The sequence below is a fragment of the Schistocerca gregaria genome, chromosome 4 (assembly GCF_023897955.1).
Source record: "Schistocerca gregaria isolate iqSchGreg1 chromosome 4, iqSchGreg1.2, whole genome shotgun sequence".
In the NCBI taxonomy this organism is placed as follows: Eukaryota; Metazoa; Arthropoda; class Insecta; order Orthoptera; family Acrididae; genus Schistocerca; species Schistocerca gregaria.
Genome location: NC_064923.1, coordinates 441,166,182 through 441,175,347, shown reverse-complemented (window position 1 = coordinate 441,175,347; position 9,166 = coordinate 441,166,182). Strand labels below are relative to the sequence as shown.

At 43.2% G+C, this 9,166-nt stretch overlaps 1 pseudogene; it reads right to left on the bottom strand.

The window, feature by feature from the left end:
* Window positions 1-8,017: 8,017 nt before the first annotated feature.
* Window positions 8,018-8,135, bottom strand: LOC126268473 (5S ribosomal RNA; annotated as a pseudogene).
* Window positions 8,136-9,166: the final 1,031 nt, after the last annotated feature.

The following is a 9,166-nucleotide window of genomic DNA, read 5'->3' as shown; positions in this document are numbered from 1 at the left end:
ACATGTTAAACGACGCTTGAGGTTGTGTTGACACTAAGGCCATTGGATTGTGGATTACTGGAAACGAGTGATTTGGAGAGATGAGCATGCAGTACTCTCTGGACATTCTGTGGAAGTGTTTGAGTTTGACGAATATGTGAACAACCTTACTCAACGTCACGTGTAGTGCCAACATTAAAAGGAAGGAAATCTGGGTTCAACGTCCCGTCGACACCGACTTCATTACAAACGGAGCACAAACTTAGGTAATGTCAAGGATAGTGAACCGTGATTTTACTTTCAAAACTTTTTCTTACGAATTTAATTAATTTACTAGCGATTCATCAAGATCATTAACACATTTAATCACACTATGTGACCGTGGAAGTAGTTGCCAGTGGGTACCTGATGAAAACAAATCAATTCCTTTCAACAAATGGAAATTTTATTCCTAAAAGCCTTTTGTTTTTTAGAAGCAGATTTGAAATTATAATCAGAAAGCACCCTCTAAACATCAAGTTACAATTTATTCAGAGGCAGAAAGAACATAACTTTTTTGGACTGTATGAACTTTCGGGCAGAGAATCTTGCCTTTCCATTTTGACACGGTCTACTGGAGCTTCTCTCCTTATCGAAAACTACGTTGTAACAGTGACCATTGAACACGATTTAAATAAAGCGAAATGTGTTAGGTATCAGACTTCATACAGCCGCAAAAGGTGGCATAACCCTCATATTACTTTTAGTTATACCAGATATAAACAGCCGTCTTTCGTCACGTTGCAGACGTTAGAATTTTGTTTTGATCAACAAATTCAGTGAAAAATTTACTCCTCACCTTCATCCCTTGACACCTTTTATTATAGAGCAACGCGACGGAAGGTTAGCGTCTCTCTGACAACAACTAAACAGTTTACATGTTGTGTTCTTAGTCTTTTGACCTCTTTTTCCAGCATTTGTGGATATACAAGTTGTGCAAATTAATTACCGTCTGTTGCAATTGCATTGAAACTGTTATTAACACGAAACACATTATTGTAACGCCTCTTCAGTGGTCATTGTAAGAACATGGTTTTCTTTTTTTGTTTGCTAGGATCATGAACAGTTCGCAAGCTTTACTTACTATGAAAAACCGTGTTAATTCTTGCCGTTACTTACGAGTTTTTGTTGTTGATTCTTCTTGTTCTTGCTCTGGTATATGTTGGATTTTAACTCTGTTTAGAGTAGTAATGAAATGATGCGAAATGTTCGTGGTGCTAGCAAAGAAACAGTAAGCGGAAAATAATATTGTTACAGTGACCCCGAAAATGCTTTGCAATAAAGCGAAACGCTTTTGGTCTTAATAAGACTTGCATTACAGTTGAGAAAGACGATAATTAACTTATACAAATTAAACTAAACAGCTTATTTGGAAAAAAGGTAGGTCATACTATTCGCCCGACCGGAACAGGACGTGGGACTCGGATATCTCAAGGCGGTTCACGCGAATCGTTTCCACCCACGAGACAAGAAGGAAAAGGATGTGACGTGATCGGAAAACCCGATAAGCGAAATATCAGAACTCGACTGCGACGTGGGCGGGGCTACTGAGGGAATGGTCGGTATCCGCCAAGGACGCCGGAGAGGGAGGGCAGCCTTATCTGCAGCAACTTGCGACAGATTAGAACGGGGTGGGCGGCCGCTGTTAAGCTGATGAACTGTGCACCCCGTAATCTGGCCGCCGCGTCGCGTCGCTTCGCCGGGCCCCACCCACTCTGCCGGCTGGGGGGGGGGGGGGGGGGGGGGAGATTCCCCTGGCGGGCTTCCGCTAGGCTTCCCGGCGCCCACGGCAAGTCACTCAGAAACGCCGTTACTCGCCGCGGGCACTCGCTCTTAACTTTGCGCCGTTCGCGCCGTGAATGAAACGACACGGGGTGGTAACGGCGCAACTTGCAACCCTCCCATCTCCGTCCTGTGATATTTCGGACGACAGTTCAGCACTGCCAGGGCTAAAGTCCGATCGCACATTTTCTCCCTCTTTCCGGGAAGCAACTTCGCCAGTTTCCTCTCCCGCACGACTTCCCGAGAAGCGGAATGTGCAGTTCGCTGTGCGCTAAATGCTGTTACTTTTGATTGTTTCCTGAGCTATCACTGAAAGCCACCCTCACTACGTCACACCAGCCTGAAGACAAGTGAAGAAAAACTGGAAGGTTCAGTTCCATTATTTTAATAACGGTTCGTTACTAAACTACTCATATTTGTGATCATGAAATCTATAGATCCTGCATGAAAGTTTTACTGATGCTGGTGCACTACATACAACTGTTAAAATGCGCTTTTCGTTACAATGGGTGTTAGTTTTTACGATTGATTAAACATCATCAAGTGAGTCAAAAGTTACTAGCTCTCCGTAGTTCTCATTTACTGCAGACCTGGAAAAATATTTTTCTACAAAGCTGAAGTAAGTGTTTTCCTAATCAGCTAATCAGTTTCTCATTTGTATCCTGCTTCAAATTCCTGTAGTATTCTTAGTGTTTGACAGTGATTTTTCAAATAATTTCTCCTCTTTTAAGCACTACACACTAGCCAGAACTTGCTTAAGATAGAACTTAATTCCTTTGCGTTTATTTCTCATTTAAATTATTTTGTTTGATTTTTTATTAATTGTGTTATATATATTGTAGCGCATATGTATTTGGATGTTAATTTTACAACTCTTATCTCAGCTTCGCAATACTTACAGTTATTGCGAATATACAGTGATTCAGCGGCATATTTAGAAGTATTAATAGGCCTCCCACATACCAGTACGTATTAAAGCGCCCTTCCAGGACTGGAAGGTGCGCTAGGTCTGGATCGATCCGCCCGGCGGATCAACCACGAGGGTCAGTGTGCTGATCGGTCTGGATGTGGTTAAAAACTGCTTCAGATGGCTCTGAGCACTAAACGACTTAACTTCTGAGGTCACCAGTTGCCTAGAACTTAGAACTAATTAAACCTAACTAACCTAAGGATATCACACACATCCACGCCAGAGGCAGGATTAGAACCTGCGACCGTAGCGGTCTCTCGGCTCCAGACTGCAGCGCGTAGAACCGCACAGCCACTCCGGCAGGCTCTGGATGTGGTTTTTAAGCAGTCTCTCACGACCCACTAGGTGAATACCGGGCAGGTACCTAAGCCCCTTTCTCTGCTAGATAAATTAGAAACATTTATAAAACTGTTGCCCACTTTTAGATTAACAACATTCCACGCAGAAACTTGGGGCGCACACACTCCGTTGCGGAGGGTACCGGGTTAGCGACAGGAACGGCATCCAACTGTCCCTTAAACTAACCACGCCAAATCTGTTAATAACCCTGCCGACCCTGCGCTGCTGTGGGACAGGGACTAAGAAAGGTAAGAAGAAGAAGATTTAGAAGGATTAATGTTAACGGATTCCGTCATTCCACGGCAACTACCTTCTAATAACGCGCTGGACCTCATTTTGCATTGATTAGTGCAGCAACTCGACGTGGCGTGGACTCAGCAAGTCGTTGGAAGACGTTTGCAGAAATATTCAGTCATGCTGCCTCTATAGCCGTCCATAATATCGAAAATGCTGCAGGATACGAACTGGCCTCTCGATTGTCAATCATACATGTTCCGAGGGATCTGGCGATCTGGGTGACCAAATCGTTCGAATTGCATAAAATGTTCTTCAAACCAATCGCTGACAATTGTGGCCCGGTGCTTTCTTGAGAACATGACGGTCATGGATCACTGCAAATAGTCTCCACGTAGCCGAAAGTAACCATTTACAGTCAATGATTAGGTCAGTTGGACCATAGGATCCAACCCATTCCATGTAAACACAGCCCACACTATTATGAAGCCACCACCAGCTTGCACAGTGCCTTGTTGACAACTTGGGTCCACGGCTTCGTGGGGTCTCCGCCACATTCGACCCATACCACCAATTCTTACCAATTGAAATCGGGGCTCATCTGCTCAGGATACGGTTTTCTAGTCACGTAAGGTCCATCTGATATGGTAACAAGCCTGGTGCAGGCGATAACGTGCAGTTGCCAAAGCCACGTCGCACGTACCGGATTCACTGCTGCGGTTATTTTCTTGTGTTGTCTGTTAGCACTGACAACTCTACGCAAACGCCGCTGCTGTCGGTGGTTAAGTGAAGTCGATCGGCCTCTTCGTTGTCCGTGGTGAGAGGTCATGCCTGGAATTTGGTATTCTCAGCACACTGCTGACACAGTGCATCTCGGAATATTGAATTCCTTAACGATTTCCGATGCTGAGTCTCCTATGCATCTAACTCCAACTAGTATTCAAGTCTGTTAATTGCGGTCATGAGGCTGTAATCACGTCGGAAGACTTTTCATATGAATCACCTGAGTACAAATAACAGCTCCGCCAACGCAATACCCTTTTATATCTCGTCTAGGCGATACCAACGCCATCTGTGTATGTGCATATCGCTATTCCATGATGCTTGTCACCTCAGTGTAATGGTAACATCATAGATCTTCCAAGTTTATGTGTAATCCATAAGTTACGAGGAGCTGTACGGTGGAAGTATATGTAAATGTGGCACTTCATTTTGGGCTCTGATAGCCACTCCCTGTTCAATCACCATGTAAGAAAGTATTCCTTTTAATCTCATCCACTAGATACCTCTCCTTTTCCGGAGAGTTGAGTGTTATGTCCTAATGTCTTACTGTTTAGTGTAGGAGAACGTGTGGTGAATACGTGTGGATTGGAGTGAAGTGTCATGTTTATGTTTGCTTTGTTGACGAAGATAATAAAACAGATGGCAGAGGTTGATACTTGGTGCTGACACATAACCAGCCCATCACCAGTAGGACCCTTGGAGTCACTGACGGATCTTCAGGAGCAGCGGAGATGTTTTTGATGTAAGCCAAAGATATTATCCTAAAGTCAAGTGATAAGGCTACTCACAGAAGTCCTCTTTTTGTCCAAATGGAATCATTGAACCCACCACCCAAATTGGAGCCAATTGGCATGTGATTATGCTCTATTGAACGAACGCGTATCAGCGGTCAAGGCTTTGACAGCAACATGATGGATCTATGTAGACTGAAGTGGACATTATAGGTGGAGGTTAAGGTGGTGAAACTTTCCCTGAATCAATTTAGAGAAGCTTTGCAGTTCTGTAGTTTTCCGTCTAGCTGAGGTGATTAATTTGAATTAGAAATGTTGAACGTTGGTAATCATCAACGGGACAAATATTATGTAAAAAAGATAGGTATTTCACTTAACAGATGGGTGTGGCCGCATGAAACTTGGATGAAATGGCTTAATTAGAGACAAAGTGACACCTAAGTGACATTTTCACATGCGACAGACCAGCATTGTAATGATAGAAGGTAGTTATGCCCCAGTTGGTGCAGTATAACAATGAAATGCTGTTAAGATATCACGATTGTAAACGTTGATTTATGTGTAATGAATTTATTAACTGCAATATGAGGAGTTTTGTGCATTTTTTCAGTAAGTAAACGGATTAGCAGTACTATATGTGGAAATGCAAAAAGCATATTTATCTCCATAAAATGTTTTTGGACTACAAGTAGTTAATTTTAGTCATTCTTTACAAGATAAAATTACGTATCTATATGTTTCCGTCACTGTGAAGAAAATAATTTGCCATCCATATTGGTGAAATGCTGGAAGTAGTTTTTCGCAGGCTTTGTTTATTGTTATTCAGAAACAAACTGAACATTGACAGTTGGAATATGATGGGAGTGCTTCATGGCATGTTATTACCATTTGATGATCAGCAGCCTACTGCAAGGGGGAATTGGCTTGCATTACCCCGTCCTGCTAAACGGAGACCATTAGGGTGTGGAAAATTTGGGGAATGGGCAGGCATCTACCGGCTATGATCCACCGACCGCCACTGCGCTACGAACAAAAATATTTCACCATCACCAGGCTGTAGCTCAAGATTTCTACATCGGGCCTACCAGCTGAGTGTCTCACACGTACCTCAATGTGTTTTACACTAACAAGTTTTCTTCCATATAAACCGGAGGAAAAAAAATTGCAACACCGAAAAATAATCAGTGTAGAGTAATGAAATTTCGGTAATACATTTTTCCATGTAATACACTTAAGTTATTAATGCCGCAAGATAAGCGCGAGATAAACCATTGCAAATATGAAGTGCTCGTATATTAATAATCGGTGTAGCGTCCAGGATGTTGAATGTATGCATGAAAACGTGCATTCATTGTGTTGTACAGTTGGAGGATGTCAGTTTGTGTGATGGAGATCGCCGGCCTGTGTGGCCGTGCGGTTCTAGGCGCTTCCGTCTGGAACCGCGTGACCGCTACGGTCGTAGGTTCGAATCCTGCCTCGGGCATGGATGTGTGTGATGTCCTTAGGTTAGTTAGGTTTAAGTAGTTCTAGGGGACTAATGACCACAGATGTTAAGTCCCATTGAGCTCAGAGACATTTTAACCATTTTCTTGATGGAAATCCATGCCTGCCCTTCAATACAGGGACGTCTAACGCTGGTTGTAGATCACGCTGGAGTTGTTGTCCGATGATGTCTCACATGCGCTCGACTGGAGACGGATCACGTGGTCGATGAAGCCAAGGCTACATGTCGACACTCTTCAGTCCATTTTGGGCTACAACAGCGGTATGTGGGCAAGCGTTGTCCTGTTGGAAAACACTTCCTGGAATGCTCTTCATGAATGGCAGTGAAACATCCCTGCTTACCAGACTGGAGCATAAACGTTTAGTCAGTGTGCGTTGGATAAGCACGAGAGCTCTGCTTTCAGCCGAAATCCTACCCCAGACCGTACCTCAATGTGTAGGTCCGGTGTAAATAGCGAGCAGACAGGTTGCTTGCACGCCCTTCTAACCAACACACGGCCATCAGTGACACCAAAGCAGAATAAACGTGATCAAAAAACACAAAACACCTGCACTATGCTCTCCAATGAGCTCGCACTTGACACTTCTGAAATAGTAAATTACGGTGGTTTGGGATCAGTGGAAAGCACGACACAGGGTGGCTGACTGGGAGCTGTTCTTGAAGTAACGTATTTGTAACAGTTGGTCGTTTCACTGGGATGCCAACTGCTGCTCATATTACTGCTGTAGATGCAGTATGATGCGTGACAGGCATATGCCAAGAACGATGGTGTTCCTTCACGGTAGCACCACTTGGCTGTCCGAAGCCCGGTCTTGCTGCGACCTTACATTCTCGTGCTCTCGTGACCACCATTGCTAGCATTCATGTACGGTGGCTACATTTCTGCCAAGTCTTTCGGGAATATCGCAGAAGGAACATCAACCTGTTGTAGCCCTATAACACGACTTTTTCAAACTCAGTGGTAATCGCGTCTTTGTTGCCTTAAAGGCATTCTCTACTAACACCAACTCACCACGTCCAATCTGGAAGGTAACTAACGCTCACGATCGCCACAGCGTGTATTTAAAGCAAACGTGAATTTCATTCTCATAGTGGCGCTCCTATCGCAACACTTATGCGATTGGCGCGAAATCTGAATAGACGATATCTTTGAGATGTAGAAACACGTTTAACAACTTTGGTTCATGTTAAAATTCATGTTGAAACCTTCAGCTGACACTTATTTTGCACAATTCGCTACTAGTTTCGGTTACTGATCGTTATCAAGCTTAGCCTAAAACGTATAAATCACTATTACAGATAACACGTTTTACAAGAAAAGATGAGGTTACATAGTATTTAATGTACTGGCCTAATAGGCAGGGAAGTTCATAATTTGAACGAAAGTAATTTGCTCTTTTAAGCTCACCATAGTATGTAAAAATGTCTCACAGTAATAACTAAACAAACTCCTCCCGAACAGGCCATGAAGGCCCAAAGATAGCGACTGTCCGCCGTGTCATCCTCAGCCCATAGGCGTCACTGGATGCGGATATGGAGGGGCATGTGGTGAGCACACTGCTCTCCCGGCCGTATGTCAGTTTAGGAGACCGGAGCCGCTACTTCTCAATCAAGTAGCTCCTCAGTTTGCCTTACAAGGGCTGAGTGCACCCCGCGTGCCTACAGCGCTCGGCAGACCGGATGGTCACCCATCCAAGTGCTAGCCCAGCTTGACAGCGCTTAACTTCGGTGATCTGACGGGAACCGGTGTTACCGTTGCGGCAAGGCCGTTGGCCACAATAATAACTGTGCATGGTAATTTTCGTCAAGAAGCAAGTCCACATCGACAGCTAGTAACACACTGACAGATGTAATTACACCAAACAGTCAATGATGCAGTCAGAGACAATGTCATGCCAGAGATAAAACTATAGTACATACTAGCAATTGCAGAATCAATTTACAAATAGGTGCATTATAATCTTTGGTTCCCAGTAAACACTCTACATTAGTGAGCAAGATTGTGAAATTTCATTTGTATAAAAGTAATACATCAAGAAATGTCACTCTGGTGATATTTGTGCCCTAAAAAACATCGTAACTGCCGAAAATAAGTCAGCCTAATCATCGTTTATTGATAACTGCTGAAAATAAATCAGCTTACGCATCATTTAATGGTGTCAGTACCCCAGGCAAATCTACAATGGCAAAATTTTGTATACTCCAAAAAATCGTAATTGCTAAAAATAAGTAAGGTAGGACATATTACTGGGCTAGGATGTTGTTATGTTGGCAGATAGAAACCAAAATAACGTATTCTAGCAAGTAGACACCAGCTCACTACATGATGCATAGTAAAATTTCATGTACAGTGTTAATAAGATAGCCACCCTCATAAAGTACCAAATACCAAAATATATTATAACAATAATATGTATTCTTCTTCTACACAGATATTAAAACTTATTTACACTATTTGTGGATATACCTCGTGGAAGATGTGGAGGGGATAGAGGGAGTTTCTAAACAGTAGAAATATTTCGACGAATAATGTGAGCGTAGAGATTGAAACTTGGTTACGGTATTGATTCCACATACCCAAGAGAAGGTACGGGCTGGGAGGTGTGGTGGTTGTGGTGAGGTGGGAGAACCTTTCTGAACAGTAGAAATATTTTTGATGAATGTGAGTATAGAACACAGCACAGAGAAAGCAAGAGGATACTGCTTTTTTTTCCATAAAGAGCGGATTGGAAGTTAGGGGCGATCAGCTGACAGAACGAAGGGGATAAACGTTTGAGTACATCTACAGCTTAAATAGCGACATAA